Here is a 13,264-nt window from a genome sequence, read left to right as displayed (position 1 = left end):
ATCATAAACCACATGGAACTCAAGAAGAAGGAAGACCAAAATGTGGATTCTTTGATCCTTTTTAGAAGGGGGAACAAAACACCCATGGAAGGAGTTACAGAGTCAAAGTAGAAAGTAGAAACTTTAGAAGTGACCATCCAGAGACAGATCATCTGGGGATCCATCCCATAAACAATCACCAAACTCAGACACTGTTGTGGATGCCAACAAGTGCTGGATGACAGGAGCCTGATAGTAGATCTCTCCTGAGAGGCTGAACTTGTGCCTGACAAATACTGAAGTGGATGTTCACAGCCATTCATTGGACTGAGCATATGGTCCCCAATGAAGGATCTAGAAAAAGGACCTAAGGAGCTGAAGGGGTTTGCAGCCCTATAGGAGGAACAACAATATGAACTAACCAGTTCCCCCCAGAGCTCCCAGAGACTAAACCACCAACCAAAGAGAACACATAGTAGGACTCATGGCTCGAGATGCATATGTAGCAGAGGATGGCCTAGTCAGACATCAATGGGAGGAGAGGCCCTTGGTCCTGTGAAGGCTCTATGCCCCAGTGTGAAGGAATGCCAGAGCCAGTAAGCAGAAGTAGGTGAGAAGGGTTGGTGAGCAGAAAAAGGGGGAAGTGTATAGGGGAGTGTTTTTGGAGGGGAAACCAGGAACAGGGATAACATTTGAAATGTAAATAGGGAAAATAGCCAATAAAAAACAAACAAATAAGCAAACAAAACACACAAAATGTAAGGTTGTGAAACAGAGTACTGAAAAAAAAATGGTTTTAACGTAGGATGAAATACAGAATTAGATAATTTTTTGATAACCATCCAGAGAAGAAGTTTCTTTTCCACCTGTCTTAGTTACAGTTTTACTGCTGTGAACAGACACCACAACCAAGGTAAGTTTTATAAGGGCAACATTTAATTGAGGCTGGCTTACAGGTTCAGAGTTTCAGTCCATTCTCATCAAGGTGGGAACAGGGCAGCATCTAGGAAGGCATGATGCATGCAGAGCTGAGAGTTCTACATCTTTATCTGAATGCTGCTAATAGAATACTGGCTTCCAGGCAGCTAGGAAAGCCCAAACCCACATTGACACACCTAATCCAACAAGGCCACACCTCCAAAAGAGACATCCCTTCTAATATCACCACTCCCTGGCTCAGCGTATACAAACCATAATACCATCTAAAGGGTAGACTCTAAAAATTTTAACTCAAGTCTATGGAGCAAATTATTCAGCACCATTGTATTTTGTTGGTTTTCTCTTCGAGATCCATCGTCAGTATATGGTTCCCATATTATTGAAAAGCTAAAATAAATGAGAAGGAAATTTGGCTAGAAATATAGTACCCAACTGTCACTGATATCTCATTCAAAAACTTAGCAATTTGAGTGAAATATTTTGCAGAGTCATCTATTGAGATTTAAGATTAACTCTACTTCCAGCTTATTCTCAAATACAATTTTGATGATTGCCTCCTGTGATAAAAATTTCCATTTGGGAATTGGTCATCTCAATCAATCTTAATAGGAACCCTTCTTCCTCTTGTTCTTTTTTGTTGTTGTTGTTGTTTTGTTTTGTTTTTATTCTACCTTTATACTTTGTAGTATATTATATAACAACAAGCAATTGGATTAGATGCTTAAATGCCCAATAATCTACCTACTACATCAAATATAATACATTATCCCAGTTATAGTATATATTTTCTTGTGCTTTTGGCCTTTAGTCTTCATTATTTACTCAGACTTCTACTTTAAATTGAACAAAAAACACTATTTTCTTATCAAATATTTTTCATCACTTAACCCAAGATTTTCACAAACACTTTAAATTAAGCTGTCATTTGCCTGCTGCTTCAACATTGACATATATTCTTATTTACCTTCCCAAGTAAAGAAAAGTACATTTTAAAGTGACTGTCAGTAAAGATTTATCAATATTTACCTGAAATGTTTTTGGCATCTTAGTCTATTATATTCCCTCAGTGACATCTTTGCTGAAAATCTCCAATTTACACTCATTTGATGAAATTTATTGTCCTAGATTTTCTTCACCAAGTTTATGACTCACCAGCTATCTTCTTCATATATCTTTGGATTGTATTGTCAAAGTATGCATAATAATTATATTATTTAATCATTTGATTTATTGTGAACACATATTTTCTTTAGGTTCCAGGATGTTAGGTAAGGAAAATACATAATCTCTGGGTATATAAATTTGAGCTTAATTAGATTTGGGGAGCCAATAAGGTTATCTTTTCTGATACGTAATCTCTACATCCCTAAATTGAACCATATATATATATATATATATATATATATATATATATATATATATATATATATACATATATATGTACATATATATATTCTCAGAAAAAAATTTAAAATTTTAAAACATTAACTGTATTGAATTCCGAGATATTTTTCATAGATTACTCCATAAAAAAAACCAAACACTACTGATTCACTCTATGCTTATATAAGCAATTATTGTGATTTGAATTAGAACGATGCCCAGAGGCTCATATATTTGAATGCTTATTCTCCAAGTATTGTCAATATTTGAACTAATTAGAAGGTTTAGGACATGTGGCCTTTTTGGTGAAGTATGTCACTAGTGTGGGCTTTGGGGTTCAACATTCCTCTATCAAAGCATAAATGTGACCTGGTCAGGGCTTCAAAATAGGCACCAGAATATTAGTGATCATAAAAACAAAACAAAACAAAACAGAAAAAAAACAAAACAAAATGAAACAAAACAAATAAAAGCATTCTAGGAAAAGAAGAACTAAAGTAGATTTGATTTTCTCATGATGATGCATTCCTTTCAACTACAAGTCTTTTGAGGAATGGACAGGAAGTATTTATGCTTTGTACTGACTAGTCTTCACAAAGTAGACACTGTTTCAAGCAAACTACTCTAAACAAAGAAAACGTTTACAAGCAAGAATGTATGAAAAGTTTATCTGAGTCTATGAATTCTTGGCACTATTAAGTTTATTTTATCACTTTTACTTTTTTTTCCAATAAGACATAGTTCAGAAAGACAAATGCTAGCATTTTTAGGATTTAAGAGTCTATAGCTGTGATTGGGTTACCTCATTCAGGATGATGCCCTCCAGGTCCATCCATTTAGCTAGGAATTTCATAAATTCATTCTTTTTAATAGTTGAGTAGTACTCCATTGTGTAAATGTACCACATTGTCTGTATCCATTGGTGGAACAACAATATGAACTAACCAGTACCCCCCACCCCCCAGAGCTTGTGTCTCTAGCTGCATATGTCGCGGAAGATGGCCTACTCGGCCATCATTGAGAAGAGAGGCCCCTTGGTCTTGCAAACTTTATATGCCCCAGTACAGGGAAATGCCAGGGCCAAGAAGTGAGAATGGGTGGGTAGGGATAGTGGGAGGGGGAGGGTATGGGGGACTTTTGGGATAGCATTTGAAATGTAAATGAAGAAAATACCTAATAAAAATTATAAAGAAAAATGTCTTTTTTTCCACAGGACGGTTTTAGCTCCTTTGTCAAAGATCAAGTGTGTGAGTTCATTTCTGGGTCCTCAATTCTATTCCATTGATCTACCTGCTTGACACTGCACTAATACCATGCAGTTTTTATCATAATTGCTCTGTAGTACAGTTTGAGGTTAGGGATGGTGATTCTACCAGAAGTTCTTTTATTGTTGAGAACAGTTTTTGCTATCCTAGGTTCTTTGTTATTCTATATAAATTTGCCAAGTTTTCTTTCTAACTCTGCAAAAAATTTGGTTGGAATTTTGATGGGAATTGCATTCAATCAGTAGATTGCCTTCCACAAGATACCATTTTTACTATATTAATCTTGTCAATCCATGAGCATTGGAGATCTTTCCATCTTCTAAGAGCTTCAATTTCTTTCTTTAGAGACTTCAAAATTATTACTACCTATTCAGTTATAGTTAAGGAAGAATGAGGTAAACTAGTGATGTCTGTTACTGGTAGAAAGGCACTTTTGGATTATGTAGCAATGCCAAAGCCCACTGTGATCATAATACTAGTGGACAGGAATAATGGCAAGTTAAAGAGAATTTCAATATAATATGGAAAAACTGTTGTATCACATTGAAGTAAATATTGTTAATTTAAATGTTTATATCAACAGTGATCATTGTGTACTTTATCAATGTGGAGAACACATAGTGAGCATAAGATCAAAACTTTAGGCTAAGTTTGAAACTCATCATCCTAGTCTTATTTTATGGCTCTTTTAATTACTAATGTGCAATATAATGGAGTTTGTGAGGCCTCTCTTTACTGTTGTAAGTGAAAACTTTGGAGGTTTTTATTTTATTGTAAGTCCTATTCTTTTCCTCTATTAATTAACATATCAAAAATCTCTATAAATATGTTCCAAGATGGAAAGGAAGCACTCAAAGTTCAGAGGACAAATGTCTATAAATGTGAGTCTTCACATTCCCTAGCCTACAGTCATGCATATGGAATGGATTTTAAGTTAACCTTTTCCCCCTCAAAATTTGTATTGTCATCATTTACTTTAAATTCACCAGGAAATTATGTGGCTCACACATGGAATTCCCAGCCATGTTCTGCCAGAAATCTATATCAAGAGTAGAAGTTAAATCCTTGAAGCTAGCCAAACCTCATGCTGTCCTGGCTGACAGCATTTAAAGTCATTAATAGACACTGTCTTTGGCAAACTTCCTCCCTGTGTTTATTTGTTGAGTAGCATGTTTTGTACTTAGTGCAATGCAATCAGGTTTCCATGGAGCTGCACTAGCTTAGTCTGTGCTGAATTGCTGGGAGACTTTGTACTGACAGGACTACAGTCGTTGGTATAGTGTATTGCCGTCTTAATAAATGACTAAATAAAATTTTATGATGTTTCTTATTTTATGCAGAAAAAGAAATTCATTGTAAATTAAAAGCATTTTTCTCTGCAACTTCCACAGTCACCAAACATACTTGGCAATGAGACATGGGAAAATAAGAACAACTGGCAGAGAATTTTAATTAAATTATCATACAAATGTTCTCAAGATCAATTATTCAAATTGTCACCAGAATATTATGGATACAACACAGCAGCAGCTGAGATCTTTTTAAAAAAACTGAATGACCTAATTTAAGTGATATAGGCTACTATTAATGTATTATCTCAAGTTATTTTTAAAGCTGCTCAAAATTGAGAAATCATATTAGTTAATGTTTCATCCTGCTGGCTGTCCCCATAGCCACCATGGCTGGAACTGCTCTGGTCCTGATTACTACAACTTACACACCTTCACATATAGATATCGCATTCCCTTGGGCATTCCCAGGAATGCAGGTTCTGAATTTGTTCTTTACATCATGTTTTTCTATTTGAAAAGGCATCACAGTTTTCATAGAGTGTTACCAAGTTTTTTATTTCTTCCTGTTGTGTTCACTCCAAAATGTACTCTATTAGTGCTCCAATCACATCTTAGCTTTTTCAAGGATGGAAGAAGGCTTTGGCAGTATGTTCATAGGTGTTTGGAATTTCTCTTATTTAAAAAAATATTCTCATGAAGGATTTCTTCATATTAAACATATTAATTTTATCAAATATATAACATTATATTATACTTTTAATCTTTGTCCACACTTTTCTTCTTTAAATATGAGAGGGATTATTTCAACATTCTTCACTCCCAAAGGTATAGTCACAGGACCGTTCAATATACATTTTAAAATATGAGTGAAAATAATGTATTAAAAAGTTGGAATCAAACATTAGGGAAAATATGCATTTACTTAAATGAAAATATCAAAGGAGTTTGATTTCTGAGGATAAAATATAATGTGATTTAAAATAATTAGGAAAATAATGAAGCGAATCTATACTAATGAGATTTCTTGAGTTCTGTTTATCTTGAACACTAAAAATTAATACTGAGATGCAACATATAAGAAAGCTGTCAAAACATTTAATTTGCAGGACAATTTTTAATAACATTAGTCGAATTTTATTAAAAATATTTTTCATTTAGCACAGCCTTTTCCCATTTTAATGACCAAGTTAGTTTTATTAATTCATATTTTTCAATTGAGCATCATTTCATACCAATGGTTTCTTGTTGCAAATAAAAATAAGCAATAACACAATTTATGTACCTTTGGTGTCAAATTTATGATTTGTTTCAGGCTACCAAAAAATGGTTCAGTGAGTAAAGGTGTCTGCTGTCAAATCCGAAGACCTGACTTAGTCACATTCTTAGATTTTACATGGTGGAAAGAGAAAATTGACTCCTTCAATCTGTCCTTTGACTTTTATGAACTCTGAGTAGATACACACACATACACACACACACACACACACATACACACAGACACACACTGAATAACTAAATAAATAAAAATTTAAAAAGTTTTACAATTCAAGATTTGTTGCCTTTAATTTAAAAACATTTTTGGGGGGAGGTATTTGTTTCTTCTTTGTTAATTGTATATTTTATTTATTTAAAATTTAAATGTTATACCCTCTCCCTACTTGTCCACTAGAGACCACCTATCCCCCTCCTCCTGCTTCTATTAGGGTGCTCCCTGACCCACTTATCCACTCCCACCTCCTTGCCCCTGCACTCCCCTTCAGTGGGACATCTAGCCTTCATGGAACCAAGGGCCTCTTTTCCCATGATGCCCAACAAGGCCATCCTCTGCTCCATATACAGCTGGAGCCATGGGTCCTTCCATTTGGTTGGTGGGTTAGTTCCTGGGATCTCTGGGGTGTCTGGTTGGTTGATATTGTTGTTCTTCCCATGAGGTTGCAAACTTCTTCTGCTCCTTCTGTCCTTTCTCTAACTCTTCTATTGGGGACCCCATGATAAATTCAATGATTGGCTACGAGCATCTGCCTCTATATTTGTTAGGCAGTGGTAGAGCCTCTCAGGAGACAGCTAAATCAGGCCCCTGTCAGCAAGCACTCCTTGGTATCCACAATAGTGCCTGCATTTGGTGACTGTATATGGAACGCATCCCCAAGTGGGGTGGTCTCTGGATGGCCTTTCCATCAGTCTCTGCTCCATACTTTATCTCTGTATTTGTTCCCGTGGGTATTTTAACAGTTTGATACCAAATGTCATTGAGGAAAATACATAATAAATTAAAAAAAACAGTTTGATACCATGATTATAGTAATGAAATCATAGACTTATTCTTCTGACAAAAATAACCAGAATGAAGTTAAATTGTAAACAAAAAAAATGAGAGTATTTAATAAATTAAACGTCAATAAAGTTATTAGACAAGACCCTAGTGTAGCTTCTTTGGAGCCCTTATAAAAGCATGACTTTGGACCAAGACAAGTAAGTATGCATGGAGAGATGACTTTGTGAAAAGACAAAAATAAAGAAACAAAGAACAGGAAGGTCATGGACAAAGCAAGGGCAGAGGCTTTGACCATATTCATCCTTCACATCGCTCAGAAACCAGGACTCCTGACACTTGCTCTCCTGCTTCTTGTATCTAGAAGAGTGAAACAATAAACCCTTGTTGTTTCATCCACCTTGGTCATGACAGACCTGAAAAAACTACTATGCAAGTGATCCATCTTTTAGACATACAAGATAGAAAATCTCTGAGGTTTTGTTTTCATCTTAACCCTTCATACAGCAGATAAAAAAAAATTAAGTGTAGAAAAAAATTCACATATAATCTTCAATGTAATATTAATTTTAGGACAAATATTTTAATAAATAGACTATTAAAATAGAACAATAAAACTTCAATATGATTTCATTTTAATATCTTTCCATCTTACACTGCTAATATTTCATGTGGAGAGTACATAGCTCTGTGAATATTAAAAGAACACATTTAATCACATATGGGTACACAGAATGTCAGGTTTTCCCACAGATCAAAGTATGCTTGGAAATACCACGAATGCAGGTACAAGTATCACACTACAGAGTGCTACCTCAGAGTGTGAAGCAAACCTCACTGCTTGATTCCAATAGCAATCACCTCTTGTATGCTTCCAGAAGATGGGGTAAAAAGAGCTCTTTCTAATAATTCAGTTATCACAGATCCATTATAAAATTTTAATAAAATGGGCCTTTTGTTGAGCATGTTCTGTGTTGTTATTTTCCATCTTTATCCCTCTCTCTCCCATTTTAATGTGATAGTTCATTGTTTATGTGTTATAAGTATTTTGAACGACATTGAATTGCCACTTTACTGTTCATCAGCAATGATTCTTATTCTATAAAGTGACAGCATTTTACTTTGTATTCAGTCTTCCTTGTAAATTGATTGCCCCACACATATGACCCAGCCACACATGTATAAACACATTTCACTCCTTCAGGCTGACAGGGGATTGAATCACGTTGATTCTCAAAACAACAAAATAAATGAACAAAATGAAAGACCTCAGTGTCTCAAAATAAAGAATTGGTAACCAGTGAATTTCATAATACAGCAAGTTTTACTTAGAAATATTAGGCATTTTTAGAAGAATATGATTTAATTTAACTTCAGGCATAAAGGTATCTGAAAATAAAAATTAATGCCCTTGTTTTAAATTTTCAAAGTTGGAAAATAATAGCATGTACTCACTCTAGCGCTATGTGAAGCTTACTTTACGTTGTGCATTTTTCTTTTCTCTTCTAGTTTAAATTTGATTACCAAAATTGTTGTTTTTAAAGGAAAAAAGAAGAAATTGAAAACATTTAATTCTCCACATTTAAAACTATTCATCACCTAACATTTATAAGTTGTTAATTTTAAGTTTGAGTGAAAAAAAAATACAGATTTTTCTAACATACATCTAATGTTTACTTCATTCCATTTCTTTTATTTTAAGGATTTATTTCGGAAGCAGTCAGGTTCAGACCAGGAAGGGGATGAAGTCTGGATTGTAAAAAGGAATTAAAAGAATAAAAATAAATATGTTTAAAAATAATTTATCATGTAAAATAATGTATGATTTAATTTGAATGCTAACGATGGTAAAATACTTTCTATTACTGTGAAAATATTTTCTGTAAAAATATCTTACACAAGTCTCAGAGTTTACTTGAAGAGTGACTTGGAGAAATTCAAAAGAGTTGTGTTTAAAAATACTTCCTTCTTTTTTATATTAAAAACTGAATGTTTTTACTAATATATTTATTCACTTTACATTCCAATATCAGCCCAGCTCTCCTCTCAGTATTCCTATCTCGATTTTTTTACCTTCCTTTCTCTGAGATAGGCAGCCCTGCCCCCCTCCTGTTACATCATGTACAGGAATAGATACATCCAGTCTCACAGAGTCAAGACAAGGTAGCTAAGTTAGGGGAACAGGATCCACAGGGAGGCAACAGATTCATAGATAGCCCCCACTCCAGTTCCTGGGGGGCTTGCATAAAATCCAAACTGCACATCTGTTACGTATGTGTGGTAGGGCCTAGGTCCAGGCCATGGTCTCCCTTTGGTTGATGGATCAGTCTCTGGGAGGCCACAGACGTTCAGGTTATTTGACTCTGTTAGTCTTCCTGTAGAATCCCTATCTTTTTCAAGTCTTGCAATCTTTCCTCCAACCGTTTCACAGGACACCTTGAGCTGCATCTAATGTTTGTCTGTGAGTGTCTATGTTTCCATTGACTGCTGGATGGAGCCTTTCAGAGGACAGTTTTTCTAGGCTCCTGTCTACAAGCGTAACAGAGTATCATTACTAGTGTCAGTGAGTGGTTCCTGTCCTTGGGATGGGTCTCAATTTGGGCCAGTCATTATTTGGCCACTCCCTCCATCTCTACGACATCTTTGTCCCTGCACATTTTGCAATTTCACAAAAAAATACTTCTGAAGAAAAATCAGCATTAGTGTAAACCAAATAAATAAATAAATAAATAAATAAATAGATAAATAGATAAATAGATAGATAAATAGATAAATAGATAAATAGATAAATAGATAAATAGATAAATAGATAAATAGATAAATAGATAAATAGATAAATAGATAAATAGATAAATAGATAAATAGATAAATAGATAAATAGATAAATAGATAAATAGATAAATAGATAAATAGATAAATAGATAAATAGATAAATAGATAAATAGATAAATAGATAAATAGATAAATAGATAAATAGATAAATAGATAAATAATAAATCAGTTAGTCTTGTAGTCCTCATTAGAATCTTTGGAATTCTTTAGTGTGTGTGTGTGTGTGTGTGTGTGATCTACAGAATTATATTTTCATCTTTGGGAATTTTAAATTATTTTGCTCTTTTCAAAGATAGTCCTTGAGATACAGGAGCTGGTCCACCTATATAAATCATTTTTGATAACTTATGCTGTATTAAATTCATGGATATGAAATTATACAGTTTTTTCAATTACTTAAAATACATGTTTAATTTTGTTTCATTTTCATTGATTATCTTTTCTAACATTTTTTATATTATTTGCATTTATACAAATAAAATATGACTCTATGGTGTTTTTTAATGCTCTATAGCACTGGTAAACTATTGCTAAATGTCCCTCTATTAAAATGCTTTTATTGTCCATGCTGATTAAATGGTGTGTAGGAAACAGTTAATTACACATAGATGTTCATCATAATTGAATACCTGATTTACAAACTTTAATGAAATCTCTCAATCTCTATCTCTCTCTTCCAGTATGCATGTGTTTGTGGTGTGTGTGTGTTTCTGAGCACATTTGCTCACATGTAGTTGAGTATAAATATAGCGAACAATGACTTAAGTGGGAAAGTCAAAAGAAATCTTTTTATTTAGTCCATTAGATCCACCATTGATTGAGACAGGAGCTCCTGCTGCTGCTTAGGAATGGTTAGTTGATCTAGGAGATTTAGAGATTCTCCTCCATCTCCCACCTCAGTATACGAGACAAGTCTCTGAGTATATCTATGAGAGTATGTTCAGATAGGTTTAGCTGAGTTGGAAGACCCATGCTGAATTTGGAAAGCACCAACTTATACTGTGGGTTATCCACCTGTATAAAAGAAAATAAAAGAGGAAAAAGTAAAACTGAGCACCAGCACTCATGTGGTTTCTGCCTCATGATTCAAGACACAGCTTGTTTGCTTCATGTTCTTGTCATGGCTTTCAAGCTGTACCCTCAAACTCGGGCCAAGAAGAATAACCATTTTCTTTCTTACCTGCCTTAGTCAGGTGTTCAATGACACCAATTTGAAGAAAACATGAGTGCACTATTTTGCTTACAAAAATTCTCTGTAGTGACTAATGAAGGCAATAAAAAAGAAATTTCAAGTGGTTCATGTAATTTGAGTAATTATCTTACTGTAAGTTAAGTAGGGCAATTGAAAATGAGGAATGACTCGGAAAGCTTCAGTGGATAGCTTCATTTCTGTTGCTATTATAAGACACCCCTATTTAAAAAAGAAAAAAAATCTTGTAGAAATGACTATTTTAGTTTACAATTGCAGGTTACAGGCCATCAATATAGGAAGGCCAAAGCACCAAGGACTTAAAGAAGCCAGTTACATCCCCAGACAAGAGCTGAAAATGAATGTGTACAGGCCTACTGCCAAGCATTCTCTTCTTACTACTACACAGTTCAGGTCCTGGCAAAGAAAGTGGTTCTATCCACATTTGGACGCCTCTTAATTCATCAATCATTAATCTATATTTCCCACCTCAGTTAATCAATAAAGAAAATCCCCTCAAAGACATGTCTCCAAGCCAACCAGAGCTAACCATCAGTCCCTCCCTGAGACTCTTGACCCAGAAGATTCTAGAATGTCTCAAGTTGACATTCCCAAATATTGATAATGTAAACTAAGTTCCAGATGGTGCTGTGGTATGTGCTGAGGAGCAGGTTTCAAGAATAATGTCAAATACTTGAAATAACACAATATTTAGTTATCACTAGGAAGAACATTTCAGGCTAAAAACTGGCCCATGGTAGACATATATCATCAAATGGGAAAGGAGGGCCTGGTTTAAAAGTTATGAGTTTGATCTCATTTAAAATCTATGGAATGGGAAACTTTGAGGAGAAAGGAAAATAATGACTTAAGGTTGGGCATGGGAAAAAACAGCCTCTACAGAAGTTGTTCTAAAGAGAATATAGGTAGAATATAGGTGAAGTAGGCTGAAATATTGAGTTTGAAATCAGTGGCAAGGGTTTACATTTTAACATTGGTGTAGCTATACTTACATTAGTTGAAAACTCAAGAAAAATAAATGCTTCAAGTAAAAGTGAAACTTATGAGTTTTTTTTTCATAAGGCAGATTATTGAACTAATTGTGTCTATTTTTATACTTTTGACAAAGGACAGAATAAGATTATGAACTCTGAGAGAATGAAAACAAATTAGGTAAATCAATAATTCACCCTCAGGATAGTATCTAATGATTTTTCTCTCCCCGAGACAAATCAGAGACTCCTAAACTGGAGACTAGCATTTTATCTATATGGAGAAAAGTTCTCAGATTTTACAGAGATAAAGACATAGCCAAACATGAAAATGTATTATGCAGAATAGGATAAAAAAAAGAAACTTCTACTTCTCTTCCCTGAGGCAAGAGCTGCCTACAGCTATTCATATGCTGAAAAATGATCAAACTTCATCAATGCTCTACTGTGCAGTAAAGTAAAAATTCTTACAGCACACAAAGAAATTTTTTTTCTTAAAACCAAATATAATGATCCTAAGAATTCAAAACTATTTTAAACCCACAAAAGGAAAGCTTAGAAATAAGTCACAATGTTTTGAAAAATAACTGTTAGGCAGAGAAACATAGTGTCACTTGACTAAAGAAAAATAAAGATAAACCATAGGACAGAAATTGAAATAAATATGAAACAAAATATTTCTTCTTCAAGATAAAAATTATTCACCATGTAAAAATATATCAATAAGATTGCTAAACAGAATTAAGATAGTTAATGAAGAGATAGAAATTTGAGAAGTCACAGAATTAGAACAACGGAGAACTGAAACTTTGTGAATTCTTCCTAGGTGAAAAGGCAGTAGGCATTACCTGAAGAAATAGTTTATGGGGAAATGGGCTTAATATATATTCTAATTATAAATACTGTAATATTTGCTAATTTAAAAAGTAGAAAACTATTTTTGGGATAAAATTTGGAATGAGTAAAAATTAGATACCGTAGAAAATCAAAGAAAATTTACTCAGAGTAAAATCAAAGAAAATTTACTCAGAGTAAATCAAAATTTGAATCATTTTGAGTAGGAAATGAAAGTGTTGCCTCCTCAGTACAGAGCTCAGAGACAAGGTGCTCAAATCCTTGCT

The sequence above is a fragment of the Mus musculus genome, chromosome 15 (assembly GCF_000001635.26).
Source record: "Mus musculus strain C57BL/6J chromosome 15, GRCm38.p6 C57BL/6J".
Taxonomy (NCBI): Eukaryota; Metazoa; Chordata; class Mammalia; order Rodentia; family Muridae; genus Mus; species Mus musculus.
Note: the sequence above shows the minus strand (reverse complement) of the source record.